The sequence below is a fragment of the Hyla sarda genome, chromosome 1 (assembly GCF_029499605.1).
Source record: "Hyla sarda isolate aHylSar1 chromosome 1, aHylSar1.hap1, whole genome shotgun sequence".
NCBI lineage: Eukaryota > Metazoa > Chordata > Amphibia > Anura > Hylidae > Hyla > Hyla sarda.
The window spans coordinates 121,866,294-121,886,655 of NC_079189.1; positions in this window are offsets into that span (position 1 = coordinate 121,866,294).

The window sequence follows — 20,362 nt, forward strand, 5'->3', positions numbered from 1 at the left end:
AGGGGGTATTGGATGATGATCCTTTCCGGGAGTTCTTACTGGTAATCCGGTTTGTTAGAAGGAGCGTTTGGCAGCAGTGGTAATGCGCCCCAGCCGGTGGCGCCTCTACCTACCTGCACGCCCGCTACTGGATGGTTAAGGTAGGAATGATTTGGATGAGAGTGACGTCACTACGGTATCCTCTGTGGTCCACAAACCTATCGACACGTTTCGGAAGACTGTCGGCTTCCTTCGTCTGGATGGAGCTAGTGGTTTAGTGGCTCATTCTTATAGCGAATACGTGTGCATGGTTATCTGATTGTTAAAAATATTAATAGTGAGGTCTAAAAAATGTACTGAGGTCTGGCTAAAAGATGCAGTAAAAGTTAAAAAATATGGATTTTTATTGATACCTATTAAAAATGTAGCCAGGCTGTCAGGCCCCCCTTTCCAAATGAGTAAAATGTCATCAATGAATCTACGCCAGAGGACGAGGTCTGCGCACAAGACTCCTCCTGTGAAAATGGTTTCTTCTTCCCAAAGTCCAACGTATAGATTTGAGTAACTTGGTGCAAACCTCGTCCCTACAGCGGTTCCCCATTTCTGATTAAAAAACGTATTTTCGTATTTAAAATAATTGTGGGTGAGTGTAAAATTGATGCATTCACCGATAAAATTAGTTTGTTCTGTTGTTTTTTTTTAAATATTCCGCTGCATACTGGCCTTGTTTGTTTTCTATCACCGTATACAGGGCCGTGATGTCCAGAGTTCCTATGATGTACTCCTCTTTCCATGTGACATCTTTAACCCCTTAAGGACTCAGCCCATTTTGGCCTTAAGGACTCAGACAATTTAATTTTTACGTTTTCATTTTTTCCTCCTCGCCTTCTAAAAATCATAACTCTTTTATATTTTCATCCACAGACTAGTATGAGGGCTTATTTTTTGCGTGACCAGTTGTCCTTTGTAATGACATCACTCATTATATCATAAAATGTATGGCGCAACCAAAAAACACTATTTTTGTGGGGAAATTAAAATGAAAAACGCAATTTTGCTAATTTTGGAAGGTTTTGTTTTCACGCCGTACAATTTCTGGTAAAAATGACGTGTGTTCTTTATTCTGAGGGTCAATACGATTAAAATGATACCCATTATTATATACTTTTATATTATTGTTGCGCTTAAAAAAAATCACAAACTTTTTAACCAAATTAGTACGTTTATAATCCCTTTATTTTGATGACCTATAACTTTTTTATTTTTCAGTATAAGCGGCGGTATGGGGGCTAATTTTATGCGCCATGATCTGTACTTTTTTTTGATACCACATTTGTATATAAAAAACTTTTAATACATTTTTTATAATTTTTTTTTAATAAAATGTATTAAAAAAGTAGGAATTTTGGACTTTTTAAAATTTTTTTCGTTCACACCGTTCACCGTACGGGATCATTAACATTTTATTTTAATAGTTCGGACATTTACGCACGCGGCGATACCAAATATGTCTATAAAAAATGTTTTTTACGCTTTTTGGGGGTAAAATAGGAAAAAACGGACGTTTTACTTTTTTATTGGGGGAGGGGATTTTTCACTTTTTTTTTACTTTTACTTTTACATTTTTTTACATTTTTTTTTACACTTGAATAGTCCCCATAGGGGACTATTCATAGCAATACCATGATTGCTAATACTGATCTGTTCTATGTATAGGACATAGAACAGATCAGTATTATCGGTCATCTCCTGCTCTGGTCTGCTAGATCACAGACCAGAGCAGGAGACGCCGGGAGCCGCACGGAGGAAGGAGAGGGGACCTCCGTGCGGCGTTATGAATGATCGGATCCCCGCAGCAGCGCTGCGGGCGATCCGATCGTTCATTTTAATCGCGAACTCCCGCAGATGCCGGGATCTGTATTGATCCCGGCACCTGAGGGGTTAATGGCGGACGCCCGCGAGATCGCGGGCGTCGGCCATTGCCGGCGGGTCCCTGGCTGCGATTAGCAGCCGGGATCAGCCGCGCATGACACGGGCATCGCTCCGATGCCCGCGGTTATGCTTAGGACGTAAATGTACGTCCTGGTGCGTTAAGTACCACCTCACCAGGACGTACATTTACGTCCTGCGTCCTTAAGGGGTTAAGTAATTGCAATACATGCGCCGTATCTTTCAGATAGGCTGGTAATTGTGTGACACATGGTTGGAGGTGAGTGTCTATATATCTTGATAGGTTGGCCGTAAGGCAACCTATACCCGAGATAATAGGTCTCCCCGGCGGATTGTCTAACTTCTTGTGGACCTTCGGGATTTGATAAAATATGGGGATCCTGGGGTCTTTAGTGTTTATGAAATCCTTTTCTTCTTTTGTTAAAATGCCCCTTTCTGATCCCCTGTCTAGAAGTAATATGAGTTCTTTCTGGTATTTAGTAGTAGCCACTTTGAGAACCCTCCCTCATATCGCTCACAGCTCGATCTGTATCATCAGGATATTTTCTCCCCCCTCACTGCCTATACAGGTCAGTTTGAACTATATAGCCATCAGTTTGTAATATGTCTGATATAGCGCTTGCCAATTGAATAATACTTTTGTTATATATACCATATATTGGTGTGCATCAACAGGGGAGCACATCTATTGGCTTAGCAGCAGTTCAGCCACAGATCAGATCCAAACCCATCCAGCGCTAGTGAATCTATATAGTAATTTACAAATCTGTTTACATTTTTGGCACCAGTGGATTTAAAAAAAAATGTTTTCCACCGGAGTATCCCTCTAATGTTGCTGCCCCCTCAGAATAACTTGATACAAGCCATTAATGCCTAAACCTTGGCAAAAAAGCGATTACACCCCTAAGGAGAAATGTCCAAATTTTCCCAATTTTCCCTCCACAGTGTCATGTGACATGTTACAAAGTTTCAGATGTAAAGGAGGAGCCGGAGGATTAAATTTGTGTTATTGCTCCAATACTCTTTAATACTGGTCACTGGAAGTTCAACATGACACCTTATGGCAAAGAACTCTTTGCGGATCTGACTAAAAGAATTGTTGCTCTAAATAAAGATGGCCTAGGCTTTAAGAAGATTTCCAAGACTGACCTGTGGCAGGGTGGTCAAGACAATACAGTGATTTTGCAGGATAGGTTACCTCAGAACAGTTCTCACCATGGTCAAAGAAACATCACTATATAATGACAAAAGGACAATTAAACCTATATAAGTATGGTATCATTTTAATCGTATGGACCTACAGAATAAAGATGAGGTGTCATTTTTACCGAAAAATGTACTGCGTAGAAACGGAAGCCCCCAAAAGTTACAAAATGGCATTTTTTCTTCAATTTCGTCACACAATGATTTTTTTTCCATTTCGCCGTTGATTTTGGGGTAAAATGACTGATGTCACTGCAAAGTAGAATTGGTGGCGCAAAAAATAAGACATCATATGGATTTTTAGGTGCAAAATTGAAAGGGTTATGATTTTTAAAAGGTGAGGAGGAAAAAACGAAAGTGCAAAAACAGAAAAACCTGTGGTCCTTAAGGGGTTAATATGCTAATATATACAGACACAATACTCAAATAACCAATCAAAATATAACATGATGATTTTGATGTGATAACTAGAGATGAGCGAACTTTTGATAAATTAGATTCGGCCGATTCGCCAAATTTTTTGAAATTTTGTTCGATTTTCTAGCCTACAGAGAGCCCCAATCGGGGTGTAGAACATTATGCTGTGTTCTAACACGCATATGGAGTGTGCCCGGGTATTGAAATAATACTGTTATTCAGTATGACATGCAGATTACAGGCATCGCTTATAGAATCACTGCCGCAAAGCGGCACAATGACAGAGCCTAGAGGTGGCATCAGCATGAGGAGACCATATAGTGGCTGAATGACACAACGTGGAGGTGTTGGCAGCATGAGGAGACCATATAGTGGCTGAATGACACATCCTGGAGCTGGCAGCAGCATGAGTAGACACAAGGGCTTCACAATCCCTAAGATTAAAAGATGAATTTTGAAATTTAAATTGAAGATTTATGGTAGCTAGTGCTACCACAAAAAATGTTTAGGCCCAGACCAAGGCCAAGCAGCATCAGTAAACCATATATTACCTGAGTGACACAGCCTGTAGTTGGCAGCAGCATGAAGTAGACACTAGGACTTCACAATCCCTAAGATTAAGAGATGAATTCTGAAATTTAAACCAAAGATTTTGGGTAGCTAGTGCTACCATAACAAAAGTTTTCATTCCCAGGCCTAGGCCCAGTAGCATCAGTAAACAATATATTGGCTGAATGACACAGCCTGGAGTTGGCTGAAGCATGAGAGACCCCAGGGCTTCACATTCCCTAAGAAAAAAAGACGAAGTTTGAATTTTACACTGAAGATTTTGAGTGCTAGTGCTACCATAACAAAAGTTTTTATGCCCAGGCCCAGCAGCATCAGTAAACCATATATTGGCTGAATGACACAGCCTTGAGTTGGCTGAAGCATGAGGAGACCCAAGGGCTTCACAATCCCTAAGAAAAAAAGCCCAAGTTTGAAATTTAAACTGAAAGGTGCAGACTCCACCACTTGAAAAGGGAAGGGCTGCAACACCAGCAACTTAGACAGGACACATTCAGCTTCTGCGCCGTTGGATGAGTGGGCTCATACTGTTGTCTCTTGTACATGGCTTCGCCGATGGATTGATGGCGGAATGGCTGACTTAAAGTGGGAAGAGCAGAAGCATCTGGAGTGACAGAAGGAGGGTATGACACAGCTCCCTTCGGTTGAGGTGGTGGAGCCTTGGTTTGCGTAAAAAGCGGGCGGCTTTACGGTGGCGAAGCATATGTTGACGCAGGGACCCTGGCCACGCTTCACCTTCTGCCGACATATCTTGCATGTGGCTATGTGAACCTCCTCCGGATGATTGATGAAAAACTGCCACACCGCCGAGTAGATGATGTTTCCACCAACAGTCCGCACTAATCGACTGCTACTGCCGCCGTCTCCGGTAAGCCCTGTTCCCCTACCTCTCGGGAAGGTAGGCTTCCGCGAAGCAGGTGGTCTCCCCCGGGCACGTTTGGCTCCAGAATTTCCACTTCTGCCACCACGCTGACTGCCAACCATGCTACCGCCATGCTGGTTCAGCTGCGGCCTCAAGGGCAACCATAAAGTCTCTTCTCCTGATGATGATGAAGCCCCTTCTGCACCCGGCTCCCAATTGTGATCGGCTTCATCATCATTAACAGGTGTCTGCATGTCACTGATGTCCTCCTCAGGTTCCTCAACAATGTCTGCTTCAGGACCCTGAACCCTGGCAACACCGCCTCCCGTGTCACTCTCCTCATCACTACTTGCCCGCCTAGCGGAGGAAGCAGCGCATGTCTCCTCCACCTCTTGGCTGGGCAGTAGCTGCTGACTGTCCTCTATTAGATCATCCTCAGTGAATAGTGGAGCTGAACCCACAGCATAAGACACTTCTGTAGAAGAGGGAACAGCATAGGATAGAAAAAAATGGGAGGACAGAGACTGCTCCCGGGCCATGCCAACTGAGGGTTGTGTCTGAGCAACCCACCGACTGTTGACTGGGGGTGTCAGATGTCACTTGTGATGAAGTGGATGACCGTGTTAACCAATCGACAACGGCAGATGGGTTGCTGGTCGAGACACGACCGCTAGCTGATAACGGGAGCTCAGGCCTCTCACTGCGACTCCTGCTGCCACTCGCCCCTAGTCTGCTGCGACCTCTGCCAGAAGTATTTAGGCCTCTGCCACTCCTCTCTGCATGTCCTGGCACTTCTCTATATGACATACTTAGTGCGTATATGTGGGGAGTACAATACACTTCACAACGCTTAAAACAGTCTTTGTTTAGAACAGCAGCAGGTGTGCACTTTTGGGTGGACTTTCACAGTATGTAGGCCCTTGACAGATTAACAGGAACAAAATAGTACACTACTTAGATGTAGGTATGTAGCATGCACTGATGAGGGCAGAAAAATACACTACAATACACCTAAAAACTCAGTATTTTTGTAAAACACCAGCAGGAGATTACTTTTGTCTGTCCTTTCACAGTATGTAGGCCCTTGACAGATTAACAGGTACAAAATAGTACACTACTTACATGTACGTGTAACGCCGAGCGTTCCGGGTCCCGCATCCATCCCGGAGCGCTCACGGCATATCTCCCCCTGCAGCCCCCCGGTCTGTCCCTCTGACCGGGAGCGCTGCCACAGTGCCGCCGGAGGAGATGCGATCTGCGTGGCGGCACAAGTCCGCCCGCAGGTTGCATCCCATTCCTCTTACCTCCCTCTGCCCTCTGTGTCCTCCCGACGTGCGCGGCCCCGCTCTCTAGGGCGCGCGCGCCCGGCTCTCTTAAATTTAAAGGGCCAGTGCACCATTAATTGGTGCCTGGCCCAATTACCGTGTTTCCTATAAAACATCACTTCCCCTTCCTGTCCTTGCCGGATCTGGCTGCCTTAGTGCCCTATGAAAGCGTTTAGTGTGTTCCCAAGCCTGTGTACCCAGACCTGCTGTTGCCCCTGACTACGACTCTTGCTGCCTGCCCTGACCTTCTGCTACATCTGACCTTGCTCTTGCCTTGTCCCTGTGTACCGCGCCTGTCTCAGTTGTCAGTTGGGGTTAAGTCGCTATCGGGTGGAACGACCTGGGGGTTACCTGCCGCTGCAAGTCCATCCCGCTTTGCGGCGGGCTCTGGTGAAAATCAGTAACCCCTTAGACTCCGTTCCCCTGGTACGGCCCACGCCATCACCCCACTGACACAGAGGATCCACCTCCAGTGTCCTCGCTGCATACCAGTCCGGATCCTGACAGTATGTATGCGGTATGCACTTATGAGTGCAGAAAAATGCGATACAAAGCACCTAAATACTTTGTAGGTTTTTTTAAAACACCAGCAGGAGATTACTTTTGTCTGCCCTTTTACAGTATTTAGGCCCTGGACAGATTAACAGGTACAAAATAGTACACTTCTTAGGTGTGCGTGTGCGGTATGCACTGATGAGGGCAGAAAAATTAGCTACAAAACGCCTAAAAACTCTGTAATTTTTTTTTAAACACCACCAGGTGATTACTTTTGGCTGTCCTTTCACAGTATGTAGGCCCTTGACATATTAACAGGAACAAAATAGTACACTACAGTGACCCCCCGACCTACGATGGCCCCGATATATGATGAAATCGACATACGATGCTTTTTTATGTCGGGGCCATCGCATTAAGTGCTATCCGGCAGCGCCAAATGCTTAAGCTGCTGCCGGATAGCAGCTTAATGTTCCCCCTGTGGTGCGGTAAGTATTACTTACCCCTCCACGATGCTCCGGGGTGCCCTCCGGGTCCAGCGCTGGTCTTCCGGTGTCTTCTCGGCCCTCTCCGATGACGTCAATACGCTGCTGCGCACGTCATCCAATAGGAATGGCGTACCCAGCGGCGTAATGACGTTGCTACGCAGGCCCAGTAAGGCCTTGCGGAAGACAGAAGAGGACCAGAGAAGACAGAAGAGGACCGGAGAAGACAGCAGAGGACCGGAGAAGACAGCAGAGGACCGGAGAAGACAGCGGAGAGCCCAGCGGAGGCCGGGGTCACCATCGGGAGCGGCGGGGACACCATCTCGAGCGGCGGGGACAGGTGAGTACAGCTTCCTATACTTTACATTGCACGAATCCCTCAACATACGATGGATTCGACAAACGATGGCTCGTTTGGAACGAATTACCATCGTATGTTGAGGGACCACTGTACTTAGATGTACGTATGCGGTATGCGCTGATGAGGGCAGAAAAATGCTCTACAGTACACTTAAAAGAGTATCTGAGTACAACACAGCTGGTGAGTACTTTTGTCTGTCCTTTCACAGCATGTAAGCCCTTGGCAGATTAACACTTACAAAATAATACACTTCTTAGATGTATGTATGCGGTATGCACTGATGAGGGCAGAAAAAGGAGCTACAAAATGCCTAAAAACTCTGTAATTTTTTTAAAACACCAGCCGGTGATTACTTTTGGCTTTCCTTTCACAGTACGTAGGCCCTTGACAGATTAACAGGTACAAAATAGCACACTACTTAGATGTACGTAAGCGGTATGCACTGATGAGGGCAGAAAAATGCACTACAATACGCCTAAAAACTCTGAATTTTTGTAAAACACCAGCTGGTGATTACTTTTGTATGTCCTTTCACAGTATGTAGGCCCTTGACAGATTAACAGGTACAAAATAGTACACTACTTAGATGTACATATGCGGTATGCACTGATGAGAGCAGAAAAATGTGCTACAATACGCCTAAAAACTTTGTAATGTTTTTTAAAACACCGGCTGGTTATTACTTCTGGCTGTCCTTTCACAGTATGTAGGCACTTAACAGATTAACAGGTACAAAATAGTACATGCTTAGATGCACGTATGTGGTATGCACTGATGAGGGCAGAAAAATGCGCTACAATACGCCTAAAAACTCAGAATTTTTGTAAAACACCAGCAGGAGATTACTTTTGTCTGCCCTTTTACAGTATGTAGGCCCTGGACAGATTAACAGGTACAAAATAGCACACTACTTAGATGTACGTAAGCGGTATGCACTGATGAGGGCAGAAAAATGCACTACAATATGCCTAAAAACTCTGTATTTGTTACGCCGAGCGCTCCGGGTCCCCGCTCCTCCACTCTCGCCGGGTCCCCGCTACACTCTCGCCACTGCAGCGCTCCGGTCAGATCCTCTGACCCGGTGCGCTGCGATACCGCCTCCAGCCGGGATGCGATTCGCGATGCGGGTGGCGCCCGCTCGCGATGCGCACCCCGGCTCCCGTACCTGACTCGCTCTCCGTCGGTCCTGTCTCGGCGCGCGCGGCCCCGCTCCCTAGGGCGCGCGCGCGCCGGGTCTCTGCGATTTAAAGGGCCACTGCGCCGCTGATTGGCGCAGTGGTTCTAATTAGTGTGTTCACCTGTGCACTCCCTATTTATACCTCACTTCCCCTGCACTCCCTCGCCGGATCTTGTTGCCATTGTGCCAGTGAAAGCGTTTCCTTGTGAGTTCCTAGCCTGTGTTCCAGACCTCCTGCCGTTGCCCCTGACTACGATCCTTGCTGCCTGCCCCGACCTTCTGCTACGTCCGACCTTGTTTCTGTCTACTCCCTTGTACCGCGCCTATCTTCAGCAGTCAGAGAGGTTGAGCCGTTGCTAGTGGATACGACCTGGTCACTACCGCCGCAGCAAGACCATCCCGCTTTGCGGCGGGCTCTGGTGAAAACCAGTAGTGACTTAGAACCGGTCCACTAGCACGGTCCACGCCAATCCCTCTCTGGCACAGAGGATCCACCTCCTGCCAGCCGGCATCGTGACAGTAGATCCGGCCATGGATCCCGCTGAAGTTCCTCTGCCAGTTGTCGCCGACCTCACCACGGTGGTCGCCCAGCAGTCACAACAGATAGCGCAACAAGGCCACCAGCTGTCTCAACTGACCGTGATGCTACAGCAGCTACTACCACAGCTTCAGCAATCATCTCCTCCGCCAGCTCCTGCACCTCCTCCGCAGCGAGTGGCCGCTCCAGGCCTACGACTATCCTTGCCGGATAAATTTGATGGGGACTCTAAATTTTGCCGTGGCTTTCTTTCCCAATGTTCCCTGCACTTGGAGATGATGTCGGACCAGTTTCCTACTGAAAGGTCTAAGGTGGCTTTCGTAGTCAGCCTTCTGTCTGGAAAAGCTCTGTCATGGGCCACACCGCTCTGGGACCGCAATGACCCCGTCACTGCCTCTGTACACTCCTTCTTCTCAGAAATTCGAAGTGTCTTTGAGGAACCTGCCCGAGCCTCTTCTGCTGAGACTGCCCTGTTGAACCTGGTCCAGGGTAATTCTTCCGTTGGCGAGTACGCCGTACAATTCCGTACTCTTGCTTCAGAACTATCCTGGAATAATGAGGCCCTCTGCGCGACCTTTAAAAAAGGCCTATCCAGCAACATTAAAGATGTTCTGGCCGCACGAGAAATCCCTGCTAACCTACATGAACTCATTCATCTAGCCACTCGCATTGACATGCGTTTTTCCGAAAGGCGTCAGGAGCTCCGCCAGGATATGGACTTTGTTCGCACGAGGCGTTTTCTCTCCCCGGCTCCTCTCTCCTCTGGTCCCCTGCAATCCGTTCCTGTGCCTCCCGCCGTGGAGGCTATGCAGGTCGACCGGTCTCGCCTGACACCTCAAGAGAGGACACGACGCCGCATGGAGAATCTCTGCCTGTACTGTGCCGGTACCGAACACTTCCTGAAGGATTGTCCTATCCGTCCTCCCCGCCTGGAAAGACGTACGCTGACTCCGCACAAAGGTGAGACAGTCCTTGATGTCAACTCTGCTTCTCCACGTCTCACTGTGCCTGTGCGGATATCTGCCTCTACCTTCTCCTTCTCTACTATGGCCTTCTTGGATTCCGGATCTGCAGGAAATTTTATTCTGGCCTCTCTCATCAACAGGTTCAACATCCCAGTGACCAGTCTCGCCAGACCCCTCTACATCAATTGTGTTAACAATGAAAGATTGGACTGTACCATACGTCTCCGCACGGAGCCCCTCCTAATGTGCATCGGACCTCATCACGAGAAAATTTAGTTTTTGGTCCTCCCCAATTGCACTTCCGAAATTCTCCTTGGACTACCCTGGCTTCAACACCATTCCCCAACCCTGGATTGGTCCACTGGAGAGATCAAGAGTTGGGGCCACTCTTGTTTCAAGGACTGCCTTAAACCGGTTCCCAGTACTCCTTGCCGTGACTCTGTGGTTCCCCCTGTAACCGGTCTCCCTAAGGCCTATATGGACTTTGCGGATGTTTTTTGCAAAAAACAAGCTGAGACTCTACCTCCTCACAGGCCTTATGACTGTCCTATTGACCTCCTCCCGGGCACTACTCCACCCCGGGGCAGAATTTATCCTCTCTCTGCCCCAGAGACTCTTGCTATGTCTGAGTACATCCAGGAAAATTTAAAAAAGGGCTTTATCCGCAAATCCTCCTCTCCTGCCGGAGCCGGATTTTTCTTTGTGTCCAAAAAAGATGGCTCCCTACGTCCTTGCATTGACTACCGCGGTCTTAATAAAATCACGGTAAAGAACCGCTACCCCCTACCTCTCATCTCTGAACTCTTTGATCGCCTCCAAGGTGCCCACATCTTTACCAAACTGGACTTAAGAGGTGCTCATAATCTCATCCGCATCAGAGAGGGGGATGAATGGAAAACGGCATTTAACACTAGAGATGGACACTTTGAGTATCTGGTCATGCCCTTTGGCCTGTGCAACGCCCCTGTCGTCTTCCAAGACTTTGTTAATGAAATTTTTCGTGACCTCTTATACTCCTGTGTTGTTGTATATCTGGACGATATCCTGATTTTTTCTGCCAATCTAGAAGAACACCGCCAGCATGTCCGTATGGTTCTTCAGAGACTTCGTGACAATCAACTTTATGCCAAGATGGAGAAATGTCTGTTTGAATGCCAATCTCTTCCTTTCCTAGGATACTTGGTCTCTGGCCAGGGACTACAAATGGATCCAGACAAACTCTCTGCCGTCTTAGATTGGCCACGCCCCTCCGGACTCCGTGCTATCCAACGTTTTTTGGGGTTCGCCAATTATTACAGACAATTTATTCCACATTTTTCTACCATTGTGGCTCCTATCGTGGCTTTAACCAAAAAGAATGCCAATCCTAAGTCATGGCCTCCTCAAGCGGAAGACGCCTTTAAACAGCTCAAGTCTGCCTTTTCTTCGGCTCCCGTGCTCTCCAGACCTGACCCATCTAAACCCTTCCTATTGGAGGTTGATGCCTCCTCAGTAGGAGCTGGAGCGGTCCTTCTACAAAAAAATTCTTCCGGGCATGCTGTTACTTGTGGTTTTTTTTCTAGGACCTTCTCTCCGGCGGAGAGGAACTACTCCATCGGGGATCGAGAGCTTCTAGCCATTAAATTAGCACTTGAGGAATGGAGGCATCTGCTGGAGGGATCAAGATTTCCAGTTATTATTTACACCGATCACAAGAATCTCTCCTATCTTCAGTCTGCCCAACGGCTGAATCCTCGCCAGGCCAGGTGGTCTCTGTTCTTTGCCCGATTTAATTTTGAAATTCACTTTCGGCCTGCCGATAAGAACATTAGGGCCGATGCTCTCTCTCGTTCCTCGGATGCCTCGGAAGTAGAGCTCTCTCCGCAACACATCATTCCTCCTGACTGCCTGATCTCCACTTCTCCAGCCTCCATCAGGCAAACTCCTCCAGGGAAGACCTTCGTCTCTCCACGCCAACGCCTCGGAATCCTCAAATGGGGTCACTCCTCCCATCTCGCAGGTCATGCGGGCATCAAGAAATCCGTGCAACTCATCTCTCGTTTCTATTGGTGGCCGACTCTGGAGACAGATGTCGTGGATTTTGTGCGAGCCTGCACTGTCTGTGCCCGGGATAAGACTCCTCGCCAGAAGCCCGCTGGTCTTCTTCATCCTCTGCCTGTCCCCGAACAGCCTTGGTCTCTGATTGGTATGGACTTTATTACAGACTTACCCCCATCCCGCGGCAACACTGTTGTTTGGGTGGTCGTTGATCGATTCTCCAAAATGGCACATTTCATCCCTCTTCCTGGTCTTCCTTCAGCGCCTCAGTTGGCAAAACAATTTTTTGTACACATTTTTCGTCTTCACGGGTTGCCCACGCAGATCGTCTCGGATAGAGGCGTCCAATTCGTGTCAAAATTCTGGAGGGCTCTCTGTAAACAACTCAAGATTAAATTAAACTTTTCTTCTGCATATCATCCTCAATCCAATGGGCAAGTAGAAAGAATTAACCAGGTCTTGGGGGATTATTTACGGCATTTTGTTTCCTCCCGCCAGGATGACTGGGCAGATCTTCTACCATGGGCCGAATTCTCGTATAACTTCAGAATCTCTGAATCTTCCTCCAAATCCCCATTTTTCGTGGTGTACGGCCGTCACCCTCTTCCCCCCCTCCCTACTCCCTTGCCCTCTGGTTTGCCCGCTGTGGATGAAATATCTCGTGATCTTTCCACCATATGGAAAGAGACCCAAAATTCTCTCTTACAGGCTTCATCACGCATGAAGAAGTTTGCTGATAAAAAAAGAAGAGCTCCCCCCATTTTTTCTCCTGGAGACAAGGTATGGCTCTCCGCCAAATATGTCCGCTTCCGTGTCCCTAGCTACAAATTGGGACCACGCTATCTTGGTCCTTTCAAAATTTTGTGCCAGATTAATCCTGTCTCTTACAAACTTCTTCTTCCTCCTTCTCTTCGTATTCCTAATGCCTTTCACGTTTCTCTTCTTAAACCACTCATCATCAACCGTTTCTCTCCCAAACTTGTTTCTCCCACTCCTGTTTCCGGCTCCTCGGACATCTTCTCCGTAAAGGAGATACTGGCCTCCAAGAAGGTCAGAGGGAAAACTTTTTTTTTAGTCGATTGGGAGGGTTGTGGTCCTGAAGAGAGATCCTGGGAACCTGAGGACAATATCCTAGACAAAAGTCTGCTCCTCAGGTTCTCAGGCTCTAAGAAGAGGGGGAGACCCAAGGGGGGGGGGTACTGTTACGCCGAGCGCTCCGGGTCCCCGCTCCTCCCCGGAGCGCTCGCTACACTCTCGCCACTGCAGCGCTCCGGTCAGATCCTCTGACCCGGTGCGCTGCGATACCGCCTCCAGCCGGGATGCGATTCGCGATGCGGGTGGCGCCCGCTCGCGATGCGCACCCCGGCTCCCGTACCTGACTCGCTCTCCGTCGGTCCTGTCTCGGCGCGCGCGGCCCCGCTCCCTAGGGCGCGCACGCGCCGGGTCTCTGCGATTTAAAGGGCCACTGCGCCGCTGATTGGCGCAGTGGTTCTAATTAGTGTGTTCACCTGTGCACTCCCTTTTTATACCTCACTTCCCCTGCACTCCCTCGCCGGATCTTGTTGCCATTGTGCCAGTGAAAGCGTTTCCTTGTGAGTTCCTAGCCTGTGTTCCAGACCTCCTGCCGTTACCCCTGACTACGATCCTTGCTGCCTGCCCCGACCTTCTGCTACGTCCGACCTTGTTTCTGTCTACTCCCTTGTACCGCGCCTATCTTCAGCAGTCAGAGAGGTTGAGCCGTTGCTAGTGGATACGACCTGGTCACTACCGCCGCAGCAAGACCATCCCGCTTTGCGGCGGGCTCTGGTGAAAACCAGTAGTGACTTAGAACCGGTCCACTAGCACGGTCCACGCCAATCCCCCTCTGGCACAGAGGATCCACCTCCTGCCAGCCGGCATCGTGACAGTATTTTTGTAAAACACCAGTCGGTGATTATTTTGGTCTGACCTTTCACAGTATGTAGGCTCTTGGCCTAGGTCCTACGTCATGTGGATGCACTACAAATTTTAGCCAGCAGTGATCCATCCCATAAAAACTATCACATTCAAATATCTAGCAAACTGAGAAAAACAGTGGGCTGACTTGTATTGTAGCAATACATATTTAAAGCGTTGTGAACACAGCATAGGCATCTGAGGTGCAGTTAGGTGTTTTTTTCTGGATTTAATCACACACAAAGTATTTCTTACATTATTGTAACATAACAGCACAGACAAAAGCGTTGAAATTGAACACACATTATTGATCTAAAGTTTTTCAACCTGGTTGTAGCATCACAACAAATTTAAAAGCATTAAATTAAACACAAATTAGCCATATAAAGCGCAGTTATGTATATTTTCTGGGTTTATTCGCACACAAAATATTTCCATCTGGTTATAACATAATAACATACTTATAAGCATTGAAATTGAATACGCATTAGCCATCTAACGTCAATTAACATGTATTTTCTTTTTTTTAACAAACCAATTGTTTTTACCTTGATTTAAGACACCAACAAAGTTAAAAGCGTTCAGAATGAAACAAATCACCCCAAAAATATAAAAATAACCTCAAAATCATTAAAAAACAAACAAAAAACTTATGTCTGGTAAAGGAACTGTTGGATGGGGTAGAGGACAGTGCACCTCTGCCATGTCCTCTGACAAAAGAAATGTTGATAGCAGTTTCAACACCAGTACAGGGAGCAGCAGCTGCCAGGTGCCTGATGACAGTAGTAGCAGCTGTGACTGCAATCAAAAGTTCTCACTGTCTTCAGGAGTTGTATGGTTTCAGAGGATAGTGGATAGAGGGCCTTGTTGACTGGTTTGAGGTTTTTGAGGGAGAAAGAAGAGTCTGCCAATATGATGGTGAGACAGCTTTCAGTGGATTCCTCATTGTCCACAGTTACATGGCGCAATGTAAGTTGCCATGCTGGACAGTCTGTTCCATCATCTTTGTCTTTGCTACTCCACCTAGTGTTAAACAGAAGGATAGCATTAGCCACAAGTTGTATGGGGACAGTCAACCTTTAGTGTAAGTTGCAGTGTAAGGTGGTGAAGGTGGAAGCAGTGGTCAAGCATAGTACCAGTGGGACTGAGGGTGATCTTTGTCATGGTGGCTATACTTAGAAGGAGCAAGGAGCTCATAATCATACATCAGAAGTTCATACAATGAGTAGTGGTAGGGACAATGAGAAAGGAGACCTTTCAGCAGGTCTGTTGGTCTGATCAGTTTTGGAGCAGGTGACTGTGATGCTGCATCTACATTTGCAGGCTTGAGAAAAAAGCATTCCACAGGAGTGGCACAGTTGGGTGGTGGTATACCTATCTCTTTATGTTATCCTGCCATGTGGAAATTCTTTACTATCTTACCAGATGCAGGAATCCAAACACAGTAAAGTTTCTAAAGAAAGTGAGACATAGTCAGGGTCTGACTTACGGCTCTTTGCAAGCACATGGAGAGGCATCATAAAGCCTGGCTACAAATATCAAAAGTCCACCAATTCCTGCTGTCCGCTGGCTACAGCTAATAATACTTAACCACTGTCTGTTCTTCACTGGCAGACACTTGTCCCTGTTTTTCACAAACATGGGTGAAGAAGTTGGGCTACTCCATGCAGTTGCCAATGTGCAGCACAGGCATTCCACAGTAGATACTTGAAGTAAATTGATTTCAAAAATCAACTTTCAAAAAGAAAAACATTTTTGGAACACTTGGAAGAAGCCATTATGTCTTTCAATATCTTTGCGTGCATTTTAGGCTGGCATCTGCCAACAACAAGGTATACTTTATCCAACCTCCAGTGTAGCATCAGAGAGAGTGTTCAGTGTGGCAGGCAGTGTCATCACCCCTTAACAAACAAGATTGTCTACAAGCAATATGTCAAAATGTATATTTGTTTAAATTACTCAGGCATGAAGCAGTGAGGAATTTAAACAGCCTAAGCCAGATGTCAATGATTAGACAGTACCACCAGCCCTGCTGTCCACTGTCTACCACAACTCCTACCAGTCTGCCACTGCCTGCTGTCCACTGCCTACAACATCTGCACCAGTCCACCTCTGCCTGTCGCCACCTCCTGCTGTAAGATGGTTATTATAACTCCACCAGTCACCCACCTTCTGCTGTACACTGGCTACTACTCCTTCCAACAGTTTACCACTGCCTGCTGTCCACTGGCTACTACAGCTCTTACCAGTCCGCCACCTCCTGCTGTATGTTGGCTAATACAACTCACAACATGCCGCTACAGTCTTCTTTATTCAGGCTACAACTACCACCATCACCCTTGCTGCTGCTGCTACTACCAGCCAGGCCTGCACATACACAACCCTTGATCCTTAAAAAAGGGCTTCTTTTTTTCGACTTTTCATTCAACAGCTATTTCTTTATCATTATTTTAGGATATAAATCCTGTCTTCTTCACTTGCCAAACTCAAGATATGGAACTCCCAAAAAGACAGACTTTTGATAGATTTTTTTCCAATTTTCCAAGTTTAAAAAAAAGTAACTTTTAACCCCTTAATGACCAATGACGTATATTTACGTCCTTGGCCGGCTCCCGCGATATAACGCGGGGTCACGCGGTGACCCGCGTCATATCGGGTCGGTCCCAGCATGTATCTGATGCCGGGACCCGGGGCTAATAGTGCGTGGCAGCGATCGGGGTGCCGCACACTATTAACCCTTTAGACGGAGCGTTTAAAGTTGAACGCCGTGTCTAAACCGAAAGTGAAAGCTGCCCGGCTGCTCAGCGGGGCTGATCGGGACCACTGCAGTGAAAATGCTGTGTCCCAATCAGCTGGACACGAGCGGAGGTCCTCTTACCTGCCTTCGGCGTGTCCCTCTGGTGATTGATTGCTCCAAGCCTGAGATTCAGGCTTGAGCAATCGACTGCTGATAACGCTGATCATTGCAAAGCTATGGCTTTGCAGTGAACAGTGCTGGCAATCAGTGTGTGCAGTGTTATAGGTCCCTATGGGAGCTATAACACTGCAACAAAAAAGTGTAAAAAAAAAGTTAATAAATGTGATTTAACCCTTTCCTTAATAAAAGTTCAAATCACCCCCCTTTTCCCATAAAAAAACACCATGTAAATAAAAATAAAAATAAACATATGTGGTATCGCTGCGTGCGTAAATATCCGAACTATAAAAATATATAATTAATTAAACTGCACGGTCAATGGCGTATGTGCAAAAAAATTCCAAAGTCCAAAATAGCGTATTTTGGGTTGCTTTTTATATCATGAAAAAAAGAATAAAAAGCGATCAAAAAGTCCGATCAATACAAAAATGGTACTTCTAAAAACTTCAGATCACGGCGCAAAAAAAGAGCCCTGATACTGCCCCATATGCGGAAAAATAAAAAAAGTTCTAGGGGTCGGAAGATGACAATTTTAAACGTATACATTTTTCTGCATGTAGTTATGATTTTTTACAGAAGTACAACAAAATCAAACCTATATAAGTAGGGTATCATTTTAATCGTATGGACCTACAGAATAATGATAAGGTGTCGAAACATTTTTACCGAAACAAAAGCCCCCAAAAGTTACAAAATGGCATTTTTTCTTCAATTTCTTCGCACAATGATATTTTTCCCCGTTTCGCCGTCGATTTTTGGTAAAATGACTGATGTCACTGCAAAGTAGAATTGGTGGTGCAAACCTGAAAAGGTTATGATTTTTAAAAGGTGGGGAGGAAAAAACGAAAGTGCAAAAAAGGAAAAACCCGTGGTCCTTAAGGGGTTAAAAGTTTTTTTTTTTTTTTTTTTTTTACTGTTGTCAGGTTTGTCACTATTTTGAGGCACTGTCATCAATCCTTTTGCACCTCCCAAACAGGATTGCATACCTTGGAAAACAGTATTCCATCTTCCGATACCTCCATGTGAATTTTAACAGTCAGAGATATTTTATGCAGCTTTACTTTTGTGTTAAGAAGCATATAATATCCACTAGCACATTAAAGAAGCAGTTAGTTACCATGGGTTACCACATGTAGCCATAACTTAGTCTTAAAACCACTTTAAAACTAATTGAATACATTTTAGCAGTGTTATACACGGCTCTAGAGCTCTTAGGCACTGTTGCACACATGTTTTAAGGCTTATTTCATTGTCGAATCACAAAAAACTTGTTTGATGAAAAAGTAATACTTAACCCCTTATCAACCGTGGACGTGTATACTCGTCCATGTTCCGTTAAGGGGGAGTGGCGCGGGCTCCCAAGTTGGGAGCCCGTGTCATACCGGCCGGCCCCCAGCTGATTCCTGTAGCTGGGGGGGGCTGGCGTTAATAGTGGCCGGCTATTATCCCTTTAGAAAGCTGACAGCAGAGTCTAAAGGTGCCTTTATCCCATCCCTGGTGGTCAAGTGGGGTGGATCGCTCCCCCCACAGTGCGATCACGGGGGGAACATACCACTGCTGAGGTAGCCGGAAGGCTTACCTCTCGTCCTGCTGCTGCTGCGGCTCTGACAATGATAAAGCCTGGCAGGGCCAGGCTTTATCACTTTAGCGCAGAGCACTCAGATCAATGTGGTTTTATGGAACCACATTGATCTGTATGAGGAATAAAATTATTCCTCCTAAAAGTCCCATAGGTGGACTAAAAGTGTAAACAAAAGTTTTAAAAAGTTTAAAAACACACATTAACCTCTTCCTTATTAAGGGAGAACTGCAGAATATAAAAATTGTCCTCCATACTGCCGGCAGAAAAAAAATAAAGATGTACATACCTTCCTTCGCTCCCCGTGGCCTCCGCCGTGACCCTCATCCTGGTTGCCGCTGGACGGCGAGTCATACTGCACTCAGCCAATCACCGTCCGCAGCGAAGTCCCGACTCGGCCGGCAATAGGCTGAGCGGCAGTGTTAGAATGCTTCAGGACACAAAATTCTTAACTACACCGGCACCTGCTGCCGGGGCCGAAAACGTCACACTGCCGCTCAGCCAATCGCCGGCCGAGTCAGATCAATCATCCATTTTAGTGACCGCACTGTATTGATCATGGCATCTGAGGGGTTAATGGCAAACATCAGCGGACCGGCGGGTCCCTGGCTGCAGATAGCAGCCGAGACTGGCCGCGCATGACACGAGCACCACTCCGGTGCTTGCAGTCATGTACAGGATGTAAATGTAGGTCCTTATGTATTAAGTATAGGGCAACAGGACGTACATTTACGTTCTATGTCATTAAGGGGTTAAGGCTCAAGTATTTGCTTGTTCCATCCCCATGGCAACATTTTGTGGATTGGCAGAAAACCTAGCTTCTCTAAGGAAGTCTAGAACATGTTTAACCCGGCTTCAATGTCTTGTCCAATCTAGGCTAAAGATGACAATGTTATCTAAGTAGGCTGCTGCATATTTCTTATGAGCAATCAAAGTCTAATATATTGCCGTTTGAAATGTGGTAGGGGCTCTGTTTACCCAAAAGGGCTTTATGACATACTGAAAATTCCCATCCGGAGTAGAAAAAGCTATTTTTTTTTTACCTAGCCTACCTTTTTGTAAGATCCAGAGTGGTTATGTATCTTGCTGGACCTAACCTTTCAATTAACTTATCCACCCTGGGCATAGGGTGGACATCCATTTTTGAAACCTCATTGAGTTTCTGAAAGTCATTGCAAAAGTGCCAGCTTTCATTTGGTTTTTAGACTAAAACAATTGGGCTGGGACATTCACTTTTGGATTTTTCAATTACTTCTAAAGCCAAGACTATTAGGACCTCTGAGACAATGGGGGAGATTTATCAAAAGAGGAAAAGTTGCCAAGTTGCCCAAAGCAACCAATCAGATCGCTTCTTTCATTTCTCAGAGGCCTTTTCAAAAATGGAAGAAGCGATCTGATTGGTTGCTATGGGCCACTCAGCAACTTTTACTCTAGACAGGTTTTCATAAATCTCCCCCAATCTGTCTACAGGAATCTGAAATTCTGCAGGGTTTTACCTTCATTTTCACCTGAGGTTATTGAAGGATCTCATGTTCAATAACAGTTGTAAATTGTAAACCATTGTGATAAC